Genomic DNA, 18,607 nt, shown 5'->3' with positions numbered 1-18,607 from the left:
GGAGCCCTTTGAGATCAGGGGTTGGGAAAGGGATAAATAGATGATGGGTCATGATCAGCCTCCTATACCATGGGAAAGATATTTTATTCTTTAGATAAAAGTGTGTTTTATGTCTTTATTGTATATACAAATCATCTGGGAATTTTTAAAATTAATTTTTATTGGAGTAGAGTTGCTTTACAATGTTGCGTTGTATTGTACAATTTCTACTGTACAGTAAAGTGAATCAGTTATATGTATACATATGTCCTCTGTGTTTTGTATTTACTTCCTATTTAGGTCACCACAGAGCACTGAGTAGAGTTCCCTGGGCTATACAGTATGCTCTCATTAGTTGTCTATTTTACGTGTTTGCTAAATTGCTTCAGTTGTGTCCAACTCTATGCGACCCCATGGATGGTAGCCAAAATCAAAATCAGCATTTGATTTCCCATTTCTGACCATGATCATGAGATCAGATGCCAGGCCCAGGATGATGATAGTGATGAAGAAGGAGTTTTTGGAGTCGCGACTGGCCTCCTGAGCAACTGGGACCTTGCCTCAGCTGACAGGTGGAGTGTTCCTCTTGCAGCGTGTGTTAACTCTTTGGTTAAAAGTAACAAATATACCTTTAGTTAAAATAACAAGGAGGGATTAGTTTGCTATTTTTGCCTTAAATAAACCAAACCCAAGTGGCATGAGGAGAAAAGACACTGAAATATCATGAAGCTAAACCAAATTTCTTATCAGCTGAGCAGAAGTAAACTCCGGGAGTTGGTGAAGGACAGAGAGGCCTGGCATGCTGCAGTCCATGGGGTCACAAAGAGTTTGACATGACTGAGCGACTGAACTGAACTGAGCAGAAGTTAGGAAAGGAGACAATTATGTGCAATGGACCTTAGCAGATACATATATTGAAGTAGATCTGTATATAGAGCTTTTATTTGTTTGTGACCTAGAATAGAGGTCTGAGCTTGAGGAAAAGGTTATGGAGTCATTCAGGGGTTGTAAGAAAGTCTTGAGAGTGGATGAGATGATCAAAAGAAGGGAAAAGAAAGAGAGCTGAGACTGGAACTCAGAGGGATAATATTTCAGGGACATGAAAGGAGGGGGAAACTGAGAAGGCATGTGACCAAGAAAGGTGAGAAAGAGGCAGGAGCTGACAATTGTGGAGGAGCAAGAGGAGGAGGAGACCAGATGATTTATTCTCTGTTTTTGAATATTTTCAATCAACCGATGAGAACCCAGAGGGTCAGTCAGCAGAATCTTATAGAAACATATTTTAAAAAAATTGCAGATAGTAGGGTTGGTAACTAGCCAAAACTTATGGTCTCCCACTTCTCATTTTCCTTGGTACTTCCCAATTGTGGTGGGAAGTACCCAATCCACAGGCTGACTTTTGAGTTTAAATTTCAAGTTAACCATGGATGAATTGTGTGACCTTGGCCAAGTTCCTCATCCTCACTTCTCCTAGTATTCCTAAGTTAAAATAGGGACAATCATAGGACTTTCCTGGTGGTCCAGTGGTTAAGACTCTGCTCTCTTAATGCAAGGGGGCCAGGTTCAATCCCTGGTCAGGGAAGTAGATCCCATGTTCTGCAACTAATACCCAGAACAGCCAAATAAATTTTATTTTTTTCATTTATTTACTTTTTTTGAAATTATAAACTTTTATTATTATTTAAACATGTTAACTAATAGTATCCAAGAATTTACATTCAAAACCAGTAGTTGCCACTTCCTCCATAACTTTTTCAAGTCTCCAGAGGCAACTAGTGATACATTGAAGCTTATCTATTATTAGTTATTCTGATAGTAATGGCCATAATTCAAAAAGGCATACACATATGCTACTTTGTAATGTATTAGCTTTTTCCATTATCTTTGACTCCAGCTCTGAAAGATGAAGGTATACCACATCTTTTCTGTCTCAAATAAATTTTAAAAAATGAGGACAATCATATCTGACTGCTAGAGTTTATTGTGGGGGATAAGGGTCACAAAATAAAGTTCTTGCAATGTGCTTGTTCCCCATTACATGGCCGATGACCATTAGCATGACTGTTAGCAACATTTAAAGGAGGTCATGGGTTTTAACTTGAGGGAGAAGTCTAGTTGGCATAAAATAGTAAAGAAAGACAAAAAAGAAATGTACTAGGGATGCTTATTTAATTTGACAACTAGGACCATTTGGTAACTTTAGCAAAAGTAGGTTTTCAAGAGTCATAGAGCTCAAACTAGGCTGCTGAGACTCAAGGAGGTGAAAGGATGTGAGGCCCTGGCTCCATCATCTGCTGTGTGACCTTGGGCAAGCTGTTTAACCTCTCTGGATCAGTCTCCTGAGCTATAAAGCAAGAGAAGGAGGAGACCGGGTGATCTATTATCTGTTTTTGAATATTTTCAATCAACTGATAAGAACCCAGAGGGTCAGTCAGCAGAATGTTATAGAAATACATATTTTAAAAAATTGCAGATAGTAGGGTTGATAACTAGCCAAAACTTATGGCCTCCCACTTCTAACTTTCCTTGGTGCTGCTCCTTTCAGAGCAAGATATGTATATGACCTGATGGACTATAGCCCACCAGGTTCCTCTGTCCATGGAATTCTCCAGGCAGGAATACTGGAGTGAGTAGCCATTCCCTTCTCCGGGAGATCTTCCCAAACCAAGGATTGAACCCAGGTCTCCTGCAATCCAGGCAGATTCTTTACCATCTGCGCCACCAGGGAAACCCTACATGTACACACCAATACAGATGTAAATGCAGACAAGAGTATGTGTGTGTCCATGCACACAAACACAAACACACACATGAGCAAACACAAGTCATGCTGTCCAGAGACCCCTATGACAAGACTGCATGTAAGGAGATTGTGCCACAGACCACAGAGCCAACCACCACTTACTAAAACCTACCATGTTCTGGATGTTCTGCTAGGTGTTGGTGGGGGAAGGGGGACACATGGATAAGTCTGTCAATGTGATTATCCTTGAAGATCTTATAATTTAGTAGAGAAATTGGGAATTTATCAAAAGACAAGAGAGCTGGCTGGTATGAATTCTATGACACAGTTCAAATATTTATTAAATGCTGACTCTGCACCAAGCACCATGCTGGGAACAGGGGAACGACAGTGAGAAAAGCCAGGGGAGTGTAAAATTATTTCTAACGGTGAGGCCTCATAAACTTTCAGCTTTTTTATGAGCCCTGGTGGCTCAGATGGTAAAAAATCTTCCCTGCAATGCAGGAGACCTGGGTTCAATCCCTGGGTCAGGAAGATCCCCTGGATAAGGAAATGGCAGCCCACTCCAGTATTCTTGCCTGAAGAATCCCATGGACAGAGGAGCCTGGTGGGCTGTGTCCATGGGGTTGCAAAGAGTAGGACACGACTGAGTGACTAACACATTCACTTTCACACACTGACTAATAGTAGCTGGGTGACCTTGGCATTCAGCTGGAAGCTCTCCTGCTGGCCTCAGTCTGGGCAGTAGCTTAGGGAGCATGGCCTGGAGAACTATAAGAAGGGTCAGGAAGGGGAGAGGGAGAGCTGGGGTCTTGTTCTCCTCACTCATCTCACTTCACTGGCAAACCATGGTTCTCTCTTTTTCTAGAACTGAGATTGAAGTGCTTCTCAGTCCCTAAACATGCCCTGGGAAGCTTCCTGTGACTGCTACCTCTTACCACCATTCTGCTGGCACTGAGGGTAGCTTCAGCACAATCCACTGGCTGGAAAAGTCTTCCCAAGGTTAGAGACCCCTGTAGCATAGATCCTGGAGGCTTCCGGGGAAGACTTATGTTTGCTCCTCCCAAGTATAATTGGGCTTCCCTGATAGCTCAGTTGGTAAAGAATCCACCAGCAGTGCAGGAGGCCTGGGTTTGATCTCTGTGTTGGGAAGATCCCTTGGAGAAGGGAAAGGCTACCTACTCCAGTATTCTGGCCTGGAGAATTCCACAGACTGTGTAGTCCATGGCGTTGCAAAGAGTCAGACACAACTGAGCCATTTTCACTTTCACTTTCCCAAGTATAATTAGGAGAGATGAAATGGCTTCAGAATATCATTGTTTGCTCAGATGTATCTCATGTCAGTCTTAAGAATTACCTCATAGCCCACCAGAGGTGGATGAAGCCTGACTAGGCCTCGCCCAGATAAGTTTGCATTTCCTGGAGGCTTTCTTGCTCTTTCTCTACCATTTCCAAAGGCTCCCGGTCTTCTCACAAAACGTGTGAGAAGACTCTCGGATTCTGACAGGATACTTTCAGGCTACTTCCTCTCCTGAAGAAGCCGTGATTCCCACTGGAACCATGAAAGCTTCTGCGTCATTCTCGCTGCTGTCTTGCAAAGAGCTTGGGGTGGGGTCTGCCATCCACCCAGGCCTGGGTGAAAACCACTTTTCATGGGTTGACAGTACAGACTGGGTGGAGGAGGGGTGGAATTTTCAGTCGTTTGGCTTTTGGAGGAAAATAATGCAAACACAAACCCTGGGCTTAGTTCTTAGGAAATTCAGGAAGGGTCTCCCAGAAGGGGAGGGGAAGAAGGATGTTTGTCAACGTGCCCGTGCTCCCCGTGCTCACAGAAATGCTTCCTCCTTTGTTCCTACTGGACTCCGAAGAACACAGCTCTAGCACAAAGCCAAGGAGGCACTGGCAAGTAAAAGCAACAGTGTTTTCTAATCTCCCTGGATCAAAACCACACAAGTTTCGATTCTGTGAAGACTCTTCCTTAGCATGCTGGATTAATTACACGGATTAATATAGCAAGTCGCCTTTACTCATGGTGACTTCTAGGCTTTGTGCTGGCCACCCTCCCTCTCTGGCCCCTCCCTCCCGCCCCCACCTCCCACCACTTAAATTCTGTGGAAGTCTGAGAGAACAAAAGGACTGGAATCTTCTATGAGTGCCCCGGCCATTGGGACCATTGGCCCAGCCCCTCTGGAAGGTGGGCTCCTGTACTCTCTCAGTGTGTAAAGTACTTGTTTGTACCTCTGTGCCCCCGGGGAAACTCACGGTGTCCTGTGGGCCCTACATTCTGCATGATTTCCTGTGAGTGAAAAGCTGCACGTTGCTGTCCTTCACATGTAAACCAGAGCGAAGACTGAATGAAAGCCAGTTAGGACATGTTGAGGGGTATCCGATAAGGCCCTTGCTTAGATAGATAGGCAAATGTTGGTCCCAACCCTTTTTGGCCTGTTTGACTGATAAGATCAGTCAGCCTATGTGTGATTCAACAACAGCCATGACAACAGCTAAAGTTCGTTGAACTTGACTATCTGCCAGGTATTGATTGAACACTTCACCTGAAGTATTCATTTCACCCTCAGAGAACCCCTCTGGGGCAGCATATTATCCTTTGCATTTCCTGACAGAGTAGCTGGCGTCAGGGATGCTCAGCGTCTGGATAGGGGCTTAGGCCACTGCTAAGCGGTGGGGCTGAAATAGCTCAGTCACTCTCCAGAGCCTAGGATCCTAACCTCCGCTGATGCTTTTTCATAGCTTGAAGCCAGTTTGTTTACGCATTTTTTGGCTGCAGTGGGTCTTCATTGCTACTTGTGGGCTTTCTCTAGTTGCAGCGAATGGGGACTTCTCTCTAGCTGCGGTGCCCAGGTTTCTCACTGTGGTGCTTCTTGCAGAGCACGGACTCTAGGGTGAGCAGTTGTTGCACTTGGGCTCAGGGGTTGTGCTCCCAGGCTCCAGAGCACAGGCTCAGTAGTTGTGGTGCACAGGCTTAGCTGCTCCATGGCATGTGGGATGTGAACCCATGTTCCCAGCTAAGGCAGATTCTTAACCACTGGGCCCCTGAGGGAAGCCCTCATTTAAGCTTTTTTTAAACCATTACCTTCAACAGTGAGATAAATACTTCTAGGCTGTGTTTTAAGTTTCTTACTGAATTGTGCCTTCTTCACAGTGAGGAAATAAAATGGCAGTTTCTGTTCTGAGCCCACAGTGCATAGTTCTTATCATTCATAGGCTGGAAAACCCTGATTGAAACCTTGTAGGACAAAACAACAGAGAGGGAGAAATGCATGGAGGACAGGGGAGCGGCTAGGGAGGGGAAAGAAAGCTGTGAAATGAACCAGCAGGTACAGTTACGATGGCATCTTGTCCTTGTCTGTCCGAATGTCATTGTGATGTGGGGAATGGACTTGTTTTTGCTTTTTGTCACCTCTCTTTTGCACGGCATTCTTCTCCCTCCCCTTCCTTCCAGGGTGAGCATCCTTTCTTGTGCCTCCACCCACTTGGTCTCCTCTTCAAACTGACCAGCAAGGAAGATTCTGCCCTCTCCAGGGAGCTTCTTGGCCTTGTATATCAGAGCAGGGTGATGGGAGGGCAAAGAAGCAGACCAAAAAAAAAAAAAAAAAAAAAATCCAAAATGTATGCAGAGCAAGAGAAGAAGAAAAATGACAATGTCAAGGAGGGCAGAGAAGAAAGGGCGAGGGAGCCTATCGTGCCGGCTGGTGTGGAGGAGGGCTCTGGGGGCTTGTTGTGGGGAGAAATGGAGGACTGTGTTGCAATATAGGAGAGAGCAGGAAAGGGAGAGAGTAAGGAGAAGCAGGGAGGGAAGGGGAGAAGATGGGGAGGAAGTCAGGCGAAAAGGCTTTTAAGGAATTTGTTGTGTGAGATGGTTAGTTAGCATCACTGACTCAATGGACAGGAGTTATCTCTTGAGCAAACTCTAAGAGATAGTGAAGGGAAGCCTGGTGTGCTACAGTCCATGGGGTTGCAAAGAGTCGGACGCAACAACAGCGATGAATCTAAACCTTCTTCCGTCTTTCCTCAACAGACTGGAATTAAAGATTTGTATTAATCTTTTAGTCTGAAAAATTTTTGGATACCAGTTAAATTTGATTTTACTAAGACTTCTAGGCATATCTGGGTAAGAAGGGGCCACAAATGGGCTCCCCTTTTTGGAGGTTACACACCCCAGGAGATTAAAATTTCCAGGTTGTGAACATAGGTGTTATCTTTTTCTTGGTCCAACTTCAGCCCCATCACTAAAATATGTGGACCTGCCAGTTGTTTCTCCTTGGATATATAAGGGGTAGTAGATCTATTTATTCACTTTTTGTTCATAATGATATTTGCAGACAGCCAACTCTGTGCAAACCAGTAGTGAACAAGGTATGGTCCCTGCCCTTGAAAGCTGGCTCCCCAGGGAAGGAAGCAGAAAAGAAACCACTAAAAACCTATAAACAACATCAGTACAGATTGTGAAAAGATCAATAAAGGAAATAAAATTGGAGCTACTTCCTGCACAAGTAACAGTTAAATCATGACAGGAAAATAAGAATCTAGTTGTATATATGGGGTCGCACAGAGTTAGACACAACTGAAGCGACTTAGCAGCAGCAGCAGCAGTTGTATATAGAGCTCTGGAAGAAAAGTATATTATGAATTTTCAGGGAAATGCCTCAGACATACATTTCTAGTAAGATTTTTTCACATCTCTCTCTTCTTAAAAATCCAAGTATTCAGACAGGTCAACAGAATTTCCCCAGTCTGAACAAGGGAGAGAAAATGGACTGAAAAAAAAAAAAAACCCAACAAACCCCTGGGGGACACACACGATGATAACCAAGGGTGGTTGAAGTCCCTGAAGGAGAGGAGACAGAGTAACACAGAGAACTATTTGAAGAGATAATGACTGGAAATTCCCCAAATTTGGTGAAAGACATAAACCTGCATGTTCAAGAAGATGAGAGGATCCCAAGTAAATAAACCCAAAGAAATCCAGGCTACAGCACTTCCTAAAGAAATGTCTGAAAACACAAGATAAAATCAAGATATTCCATTAGTTGCCCTTAAAGTGCTGGTGTAAATTTTGAAAAGTGAAGTTTTGTGTTTTCAAGGCAGGGGAAAATATGATTGGAGAATCATATAGTGATAACTGGTCCTATAACTAGGATCCAGAAAGAAATATTTGGCACATTTAAAAGAGTCTCACAGGGACTTCCCTTGTGGTCCAGTGGTTGAGACTCTGACCTCCCAATGCAGGAGGCTTGGGTTCAGTCTCTGGTTGGGGAACTAGGATCTCTCAGTCAATACATAAACAAATAAAACATCAGGATATTTTAAGAAGTGGGCATCTCACAGAAAAGAATTTAGTAAAGGGCAATATGCTGAGAAGTGGGGAGGATTTAGGCTCTACAACTTGAGGCATGAGGGAGTTAAGATAAGGAGGCTGGAAGGCAGTGACTATTTCTAGGTGTTGTTACCAGTGCCTGGTGGAAGTTGGAGCTGTCTGCTGATAGAAATTATAACGTAGAAGGATGTGCTGGAACTGTGGTACAACAATTGCACTCATCTAACACGCTAGTAAAGTAACGCTCAAAATTCTCCAAGCCAGGCTTCAGCAATACGTGAATTGTGAACTTCCAGATGTTCAAGCTGGTTTTAGAAAAGGCAGAGGAGCCAGAGATCAAATTGCCAACATCTGCTGGATCATCGAAAAAGCAAGAGAGTTCCAGAAAAACATCTATTTCTACTTTATTGACTATGCCAAAGCCTTTGACTGTGTGGATCACAAGAAACTGTGGAAAATTCTGAAAGAGATGGGAATACTAAACCACCTGGTCTGCCTCTTGAGAAACACATATGCAGGTCAGGAAGCAACAGTCAGAACTGGACATGGAACAACAGACTGGTTCCAAATAGGCAAAGAAGTACATCAAGGCTGTATATTGTCACCCTGCTTATTTAACTTATATGCAGAGTACATCATGAGAAACGCTGGGCTGGATGAAGCACAAGCTGGAATCAAGATTGCTGGGAGAAATATCAATAACCTCAGATATGCAGATGATACCACCCTTCTGGCAGAAAGTGAAAAAGAACTAAAGAGCCTCTTGATGACAGTGAAAAAGAAGAGTGAAAAAGTTGGCTGAAAGCTCAACATTCAGAAAACTAAGATCATGGCATCCAGTCCCATCACTTCATAGCAAATAGATGGGGAAACAGTGGAAACAGTGGCAGACTTTATTTTTTGGGGCTCCAATATCAGTGCAGATGGTGATTGCTGTCATGAAATTAAAAGACGCTTACTCCTTGGAAGGAAAGTTATGACCAACCTAGACAGCATATTCAAAAGCAGAGACATTACTTTGTCAACAAAGGTCCATCTAGTCAAGGCTATGGTTTTTCCAGTGGTCATGTATGAATGTGAGAGTTGGACTATGGGGAAAGCTGAGTGCCAAAGAATTGATGCTTTTGAACTGTGGTGTTGGAGAAGACCCTTGAGAGCCCCTTGGACTGCAAGGAGATCCAACCAGTCCATCCTAAAGGAGATCAGTCCTGGGTGTTCACTGGGAGGACTGATGTTGAAGCTGAAACTCCAATACTCTGGCCACCTGATGCGAATAGCTGACTCATTTGAAAAGACCTTGATGCTGGGAAAGGTTGAGGGCAGGAGGAGAAGGGGATGACAGAGGATGAGATGGTTGGATGGCATCACTGACTTGATGGACTTGAGTTTGGGTGAACTCCAGGAGTTGGTGATGGACAGGGAGGCCTGGCCTGCTGTGGTTCATGGGGTCGCAAAGAGTCAGACACGACTGAGCAACTATGTTGACTCAGGAGTGAGGACTTCTGTTTTCACTATTAATCAACTGAGTCAATTTGGAAAAGTCACCTGTACTCTTTGAGCTAAAATGTATCTCTCTGTTACATAAAGGCTTGAGATTAGAAAATCTTGAATATTATCTTTCAACTCTATGTTTTCTGTAAAAGTTCCATGTCACTGCTGCTGGCGCATGCCATCTGGGTTTCAGTTATTCCAAAACTGAAGTATTTAAAGATTAAATACTCCCAGATGACAGTAAATATTCTCTTACAACCCCCAACTTAATTGACTTTCTACTTCCTCCAGATTCACCAACTTCCCCCATCTCCTTAGCAGAACATTATGATACCCACAGGATATTGCTATATGCTGGGTGTCTATTTTATCTATCTAGTTCTCTCACCAGTGAGTATTATGTTTGCCAAAAATCCATTGTCTTTTCTCTGTGTCTTCCAGTTGTATATGTATTGTGATCATGTAACAGTTAAATATTACATGAGGGCAAAAGAGTTGTTTCTTTGCAAGTACTAAGTTGAATGGTTCAGAAACAGTTTTAAATTAGGCTTACAATTATTGATATTAGTAAAAATCTAAGAGGAAATTACTAAATCTAGAATGAATTTGCATTTAGCTCATTCTGGAAGCATCCCACTCTACTTTAGGAAATGGAAACCAGAAACTGCAGGTAGGTAATTGTAGATGTGTATTATGAATGCAGCCTATGCAAGAAAGGAAACTTGAAACTCCATCAGCCCTTAGACCCATTCTCAAAAAAAAAAAAGCCTTGGCCCTACATCAAAAGTTTGGCTAACAGTATGCAGACATATTCAGATGTATGTTTTAAATAAAAAAAAAAAAACAATATATAGGAAGAATATTTGGATTTCTTGCTTTTATTTGATTAACTGATCATTTATTAGATATAATCAAATTGGGTTAGAAGGCTTATACTATCCTTGATGTTTAGCATGTTTTTATTCTGTAAGAAGTAACTGTCACTAAACTAATATCATAAGCTATTAAAAACAGCAGCCTGTGGATTAAGACTTCGTAGACTGTTAGGTAGTTAATACTTCTGAGTCTAGGCTCGTACCTTGTGAAAGTAAACCATTTTCTTTGAAACTAATGCATTGTGTAAGATTGTGAAACTGTGTTTATCCAAGAAATGCTGGGTGGCCTGGGGGTATGAGCTATGAAATGGAAAGATATTTGCTATTGAATGACTTGCTGTTATCACTTGAGTGTTGAAATTCTATGTTTTCCTCTACAGACATATGCTTTTAAAAGGAACTCTTTTTTTTGTTTTTTTTTTTTTTGAGAAATGGTGTGTGTACTCAGTTGTGTCTGAGTCTTCGTGATACCACGGACAGCGCAGGATTTTCCTCGCAAGAATACTGGAGTGAGTTGCTGTTTCCTCCTCCAGGGGATCTTCCCAACCCAGGGATCGAGCTGACATCTCTGGTGTCTCCTGCATTGGCAGGTGGATTCTTTACCTCTGAGCACCTGTAAAGCCTTTTTGAGAAGAAATAGTCCTTAATTTATTTTCACTGTGTATGAGAACTAAAGACCTTTGCTTGGTATCTGGCTGCTCCTTTGGAGACATAGCGTTGCTTTGTCATGACAGTCACTTCAAATGTCAAATACACTCCGCTGTCTCTCCTGGAAGTAACAGATGTTAGAAGATCTCTAAGACCTGTCTCTCTACATGGTAGACAGTATGAGATGATTGATGTAAGACTGAATTTGATAGGAGACTGGAAGGAGAAGGGGAACATGGGAGACGGAAAGAGCTATGGCTAGTTGACAGTTATTACGATTTATGGTTTTTTGAAAAAACCCATGTTCTGCAAAATCATATACGAAAATGGAAAAAATAAAGTTGGACTGATCATTCATAGCATACAATTTTGGAAAGTTACAGAAATAGTAACAAGACAAAAATACTGATGCTGTTAAAAAGATATGTTGAGTTTCTGCTAAAGAACCAGAGCAGTAAATACAACATTTTAAAAACCTTTTAATTTTTGTTTATTGCATCCCCAAAGTATGGGAAATTCTCTAAATGGCCGAAGAGTACAAAGAACGATATGTACTCTTTTCTTTACATCTCATGAACCATGTGTACTCTTTTCTCTACATCTCAGGGTATATGCCAGTACTGAGATTGATCTGGCATATACCCTGAGAAAACCATAATTCAAACAGACACATGTACCTCAGTGTTCATCGCAGCACTATTTACAATAGCCAGGACATGGAAACAACCTAGATGTCCATCAACAGATGAATGGATAAAGACGTGGTCTATATATACAAAGGAATGCTACTCAGCTATAAAAAATGAATGAAATTGGGTCATTTGTAGCGATATGGATGAACCTAGAGTCAGTTATTGGAGAAGGCAATGGCAACCCACTCCAGTACTCTTGCCTGGAAAATCCCACGGACGGAGGAGCCTGGTAGGCTGCAGTCCATGGGGTCGCTAAGAGTAGGAAACGACTGAGCGACTTCACTTTCAGTTTTCACTTTCATGCATTGGAGAAGGAAATGGCAGCCCACTCCAGTGTTCTTGCCTGGAGAATCCCAGGGATGGGAGAGCCTAGTGGGCTGCTGTCTATGGGGTCGCACAGAGTTGGACATGACTGAAGCGATTTAGCAGCAGCAGCAGCAGCAGCAGCAGGGTCAGTTATACAGCATGAAGTAAGTCAGAAAGAGAAAAACAAATACTGTATATTAACACATACATATGTATTTATCTATATCAATATCTATATCATATGGAATCTAGAAAAATGATACAGATGAACCTATTTTCAGGGAAGGAATAAAGATGCAGATGTAGAGAATGAACTTGTGGACACAGTGGGGGAAGGGAGAGGGGGGACAAACTGAGAGAGTAGCTCTGAAATATATATACTACAGTGTGTAAATAACTAGCCAGTGAGAAGCGCTATATAGCACAGACTGCTCAGCTCAACTGGGAGAGGATATATGTGTACTTATAGTGGATTTATGTTGTTGTACAGCAGAAACTAATACAACATTGTAAAGTAATTATACTCCAATTAAAAAAAAGAGCAAGTTTCCAGACCCAGCAAGGTAGCCCCCTTTAACAGCTTTTTCTGTGTTGTTTACAGCTTTTTTAAAAATGTAAAAGCAGGGCATAATTTTTAACTTTTTTCTCCTTTTCAGATGCAAAAGAGAGCACATTGTGCAAGGTGTCTGCATCTTTCATTTTTCAGTTAATAATCTATCTTGAAGTTCCTTCCACATCAGTACATTTCCTTTTTATTGCTAAATATGACTTTTAAAGAATCTTAAGGTAGTTTAATATTAGAAATTACAAAGAAGTGTTGAGGTTGCTAAATTTTGTAGGCAACGGCAAATGTATAATGATTTGGGAGATTTGCATGATTAACTTTGCAGGACTGAGCTGCTGGTCAGACAGAGTAAGAAGGGTGTGATGGTGGATCCTCCATAACTTGCTGTGTTCAGCTATATTGCTGTGCTGTCCTTAATTGCTCAGTCATGTCTGACTCTGCGGCCCAGCAGGTTCCTCTGTTCATGGGGATTCTCCAGGCAAGAATACTGGAGTGGGTTGCCATGCCCTTCTCCAGGGGATATTCTCAGCCCAGGGATTGAACCCAGGTCTCCTTCATTGCAGGTGGATTCTTTACCATCTACTGCTGCTGCTGCTAAGTCGCTTCAGTCGTGTCCAACTCTGTGTGACCCCTTAGATGGCAGCTCACCAGCCTCCTCTGTCCCTGGGGTTCTCCAGGCAAGAATACTGGAGTGGGTTGCCATTTCCTTCTCCAATGCATGCAGGCATACTAAGTTGCTTCAGTCGTGTCCGACTCTGTGTGACCCTATGGTCAGCAGCCCACCAGGCTCCTCTGTCCACAGGATTCTCTAGGAAGAATACTGGAGTGGGTTGCCATTTCCTTCTCCACTTTACTGTCTGAGCCACCAGGAAGCTATATTAGGGCAAGTTAAATTCAGCTGCTTTTACTAGTGGTTCAAACATTAACACATTGGCAAAGCTAGATATGAAAAAAAAAATGTGATTTTCAAATGACTGCATTATACCTCATCCCTTATTTACCAATGACAAATGAGCTAATTTTCTTTATAGAAATGCACATTGTAACAGGCCATATATGAAGAATTTGAGTAATATTTAATTGTTTACCATGATCCATCTGCTTCACAGATTATGTTTTTTTGGGGAGAAATTAACTTCTTATTCTATAAGGTATTAATAGCAAAATAACAGAATAGTGTTATTACATTTTTTGGCCAACATATTTGAGAATTCTTCATATAAAAGCAGGGACTATAAGCTACATCTGGTGGGTAGCAATTTAATCCAATATTGGAAAGATTATATAGAAGCAATAATAATTGTAGGTAACATTTATCGACCATTTAGCAGTGTCATTAACTCTGCTTAGCAATTTGATATGTTATTTTATTTTAAGAACACACAGCTTGTCCACTGCAAAGCTAGATTTTCAAACCAGAGTTTGATTTCAGAACCTCCTCTCACCCGAACACTACCTACTGCCTTCTGTAATTGTTGCATATGATGTGTGAGACCATTTTGTGCAGTCCCCAAAGAGACTGGGCTTTTCACAGGGATATGATGAAGAAGACTTTATTCAAAAACCACAATTTTCATGCCAAGAAAATCTTGCCCATCTTGAGATAAATGATACATTTATCTGTCTTTTCTCTAAGGGTAGATACTAACTCTCTAAATTTTCCTTCCACTGAAACATGTAGATAATAATACTGTCATTTCTTAGGGGCTACCTTTAATAGTTTCAAATAAATTCTTCAATATGTATTTGTAGTTGAGAAAATTTATGAAAAAATGTATTTGAAACAAGGAATTTAGCAAGGTATGCCTACACCCAGTACCTCTTAACTTTTCAGTCTTTGTTTATATAATTTAGAATTTGGGATATTCAGTTCAGTTCAGTTCAGTCACTCAGTCATGTCCGACTCTTTGTGATCCCATGGACTGCAGCATGCAGGCCTCCCTGTCCATCATCAACTCCCGGAGTTTACTCAAACACATGCCCATTGAATCTGAGATGCCATCCAACCATCTCATCCTCTGTCGTACCCTTCTTCTCCTGCCTTCAATCTTTCTTAGCATCAGGGTCTTTTCAAATGAGTCAGCTCTTCACATTAGGTGGCCAAAGTATTGGAGTTTTAGCTTCAGCATCAGTCCTTCCAATGAAAATTCAGGATTGGTTTCCTTTAGGATTAACTGGTGGGATCTCCTTGCAGTCCAAAGGGACACTCAAGAGTCTTCTCCAACACCACAGCTCAAAAGCATCAATTCTTTGGCGCTCAGCTTTCCTTATAGTCCAAGTCTCACATCCATACATGACTACTGGAAAAACCATTGCTTTGACTAGACAGACTATTGTTGATAAAATAATGTCTCTGCTTTTGAATATGCTGTCTAGGTTGATCATAACATTCTTTCCAAGGAGTAAGAGTCTTAATTTCATGGCTGCAATCACCCTCTGCAGCGATTTTGGAGCCCCAGAAAGTAAAGTCTGCCACTATTTCCACTGTTTCCCCATCTATTTGCCATGAAGTGATGGGACCAGATGCCATGATCTTAGTTTTCTGAATGTTGAGCTTTAAGTCAATGATTTCAATCTCCTCTTTCACCTTCATCAAGAGGCTCTTTAGTTCTTCTTCACTTTCTGCCATAAGGGTGGTGTCATCTGCTTATCTGAGATTATTGATATTTCTCCTGGCAATCTTGATTCCAGCTTGTGCTTCTTCCAGCCCAGCGTTTCTCATGATGTACTCTGCATATAAGTTAAATAAGCAGGGTGACAATATACAGCCTTGACATACTCCTTTTCCTATTTGGAACCAGTCTGTTGTTCCATGTCCAGTTCTAACTGTTGCTTCCTGACCTGTGTACAGGTTTCTCAAGAGGCAGGTCAGGTGGTCTGGTATTTCCCTGTCTTTCAGAATTTTCCACAGTTTATTGTGATCCACACAGTCAAAGGCTTTGGCATAGTCAATAAAGTAGAATTAGATGTTTTTCTGGACCTCTCTTGCTTTTTCGATGATCCAGCGGATTTTGGCTATCTGATCTCTGGTTCCTCTGCCTTTTCTAAAACCAGCTTGAACATCAGGAAGTTCATGGTTCACGTATTGCTGAAGCCTGGCTTGGAGAATTTTGAGCATTACTTTACTAGCGTGTGAGATGAGTGCAACTGTGTGGTAGTTTGAGCACTCTTTGGCATTGCCTTTCTTTGGGATTGGAAAGAAAACTGACCTTTCCCAGTCCTGTGGCCACTGCTGAGTTTTCCAAATTTGCTGACATATTGAGTGCAACACTTTCACAGCATCATCTTTTAGGATTTGAAATAGTTCAACCGAAATTCCGTCAGCTCCACTAGCTTTGTTCGTAGTGATGCTTTCTTTTTTTTTTTTTTTAATTTTATTTTATTTTTAAACTTTACAATATTGTATTAGTTTTGCCAAACATCGAAATGAATCCACCACAGGTATACCTGCACTCCCCATCCTGAACCCTCCTCCCTCCCCCCCCCCACCCTCCCTCTGGGTCGTCCCAGTGCATCAGCCCCAAGCATCCAGTACCGTGCATCGAACCTGGACTGGCGACTCGTTTCATACATGATATTATACAGGTTTCAATGCTATTCTCCCAAATCTCCCCACCCTCTCCCTCTCCCACAGAGTTCATAAGACTGATCTATACATCAGTGTCTCTTTTGCTGTCTCGTACACAGGGTTATGCTTTCTAAGGCCCACTTGACTTCACATTCCAGGAGGTCTGGGTCTAGGTGAGTGATCCTACCATTGTGGTTATCTGGGTCATGAATAGTTCTTCTGTGTATTCTTGCCACCTCTTCTTAATATCTTCTGCTTCTGTTAGGTCCATACCATTTTTGTCCTTTACTGAGCCCATCTTTGCATGAAATGTTCCCTTGGTATCTCTAATTTTTTTGATGAGATCTCTAGTCTTTCCCATTCTATTGTTTTCCTCTATTTCTTTACACTGATGACTGAGGAAGGCTTTCTTATCTCTCTTTGCTCTTCTTTGGAAATCTGCATTCAGATGGGTATATCTTTCCCTTTCTCCTTTGCTTTTTGCTTCTCTTCTTTTCACAGCTATTTGTAAGGCATCCTCAGACAACCATTTTGCATTTTTGCATTTTTTTTTGGGGGGGGATGGTCTTAATCCCTGTCTCCTGTACAATGTCATGAACCTCTTTCCATAGTTCATCAGGCACTCTGTCTATCAGATCTAGTCCCTTAAATCTATGTCTCACTTCCACTGTATAATCATAAGGGATTTGATTTAGGTCATAATATAATGGTCTAGTGGTTTTCCCCACCTTCTTCAATTTAAGCCTGAATTTGGCAAAAAGGAGTTCATGATCTGAGCCACAGTCAGCCCCCGGTCTTGTTTTTGCTGACTGTATAGAGCTTCTCCATCTTTGGCTGCAAAGAATATAAGCAATCTGATTTCGGTGTTGACTATCTGGTGATGTCCGTGTGTAGAGTCTTCTCTTGTGTTGTTGGAAGAGGGTGTTTGCTATGACCAGTGAGTTCTCTTGGCAAAACTCTATTAGCCTTTGTCCTGCTTCATTCTGTACTCCAAGGCCAAATTTACCTGTTATTCCAGGTGTTTCTTGACTTCCTACTTTTGCATTCCAGTCCTCTATAATGAAAAGGCCATCTTTTTGGGTGTTAGTTCTAGAAAGTCTTGTAGGTTTTCATAGAACCGTTCAACTTCAGCTTCTTCAACATTACTTACTGGTTGGGGCATAAGCTTGGATTACCGTGATATTGAATGGTTTGCCTTGGAAATGAACAGAGATCATTCTGTAATTTTTCAGATTGCATCCAAGTACTGCATTTTGGATTATTTTGTTGTCTACAAGAAATGGCTACTCCATTTCTTGTAAGGGACTCTTGCCCACAGTAGTAGATATAATGGTAATCTGAGTTAAATTCACCCATTCCAGTCCATTTTAGTTGGCTGATACCAACATTCCGAAAATGTTGATGTTCACTCTTGCCATCTCCTGTTTGACCACTACCAATTTAACTTGATTCATGGACCTAACATTCCAGGTTCCTATGCAATATTGCTCTTTACAGCATTGGACCTTGCTTCCATAACCAGTCACATCCACAACTGGGTATTGTTTTTTCTTTGGCTCCATCTCTTCATTCTTTCTGGAGTTATTTCTCCACTGATCTCCAGTAGCATACTGGGCACCTACCTACCTGGGGAGTTCATCTTTCAGTGTCCTATCTTTTTGCCTATTCATACTATTCTTGGGATTCTCAGGGCAAGAATACTGAAGTGGTTTGCTATTCCCTTCTCCAGTGGACCACATTTTGTCAGAACTCTCCACCATAACCCGTCCTTCTTGGGTGGCCCTACACAGCATGGCTCGTAGTTTCATTGAGTTAGACAAGGCTGCTGTCCATGTGATTAGATTGGTTAGTTTTCTGTGATCGTGGTTTTCACTCTCTCTGCCTGCTGATGGAGAAGGATAACAGGCTTATGGAAGCTTCCTGAAGGAAGAGACTGACTGAGGGGGAAACTGGGTCTTGTTCTGATGGGCAGGGCCATGCTCAGTAAATTTTTAATCCAATTTTCTATTGATGGATGGAGCTGTGTTCCCTCCCTGCTATTTACCTGGGGCCTGGTGGCTCAGATGGTAAAGCGTCTGTCTACAATGTGGGAGACCTGGGTTCGATCCCTGGGTTGGGAAGTTCCCTGGAGAAGGAAATGGCAACCCACTCTAGTACTCTTGCCTAGAAAATCACATGGATGGCAGAGCCTGATGTCCATGGGGTCGCAAAGAGTTGGACACGACTGAGAGACTTCACTTTACTTGGTGGCTCAGACAGTAAAGCATCTGCCTGCAATGCGGGAAACCCGGGTTCGATTCCTGGGTCGGGAAGATCCCCTGGAGAAGGCAATGGCAATCCACTCTAGCACTCTTGCCTGGAAAATCCCATGGACGGAGGAGCCTGATAGGCTACAGTCCATGGGG

At 42.2% G+C, this 18,607-nt stretch overlaps 1 protein-coding gene and 1 non-coding gene across 2 annotated transcripts in view; both read left to right on the top strand.

The window, feature by feature from the left end:
* Window positions 1-18,607, top strand: part of C5H12orf42 (chromosome 5 C12orf42 homolog) — a 174,497-nt gene that overhangs the window by 58,342 nt on the left and 97,548 nt on the right.
* On the top strand, window positions 1,489-1,561 carry TRNAK-CUU (transfer RNA lysine (anticodon CUU)). The gene has a single exon. It is a non-coding gene; the product is annotated as a tRNA-Lys (tRNA).

This window comes from Bos javanicus, chromosome 5 (genome assembly GCF_032452875.1).
Source record: "Bos javanicus breed banteng chromosome 5, ARS-OSU_banteng_1.0, whole genome shotgun sequence".
In the NCBI taxonomy this organism is placed as follows: domain Eukaryota; kingdom Metazoa; phylum Chordata; class Mammalia; order Artiodactyla; family Bovidae; genus Bos; species Bos javanicus.
Note: the sequence above shows the minus strand (reverse complement) of the source record. Positions and strands in the feature narration are given on the sequence as shown.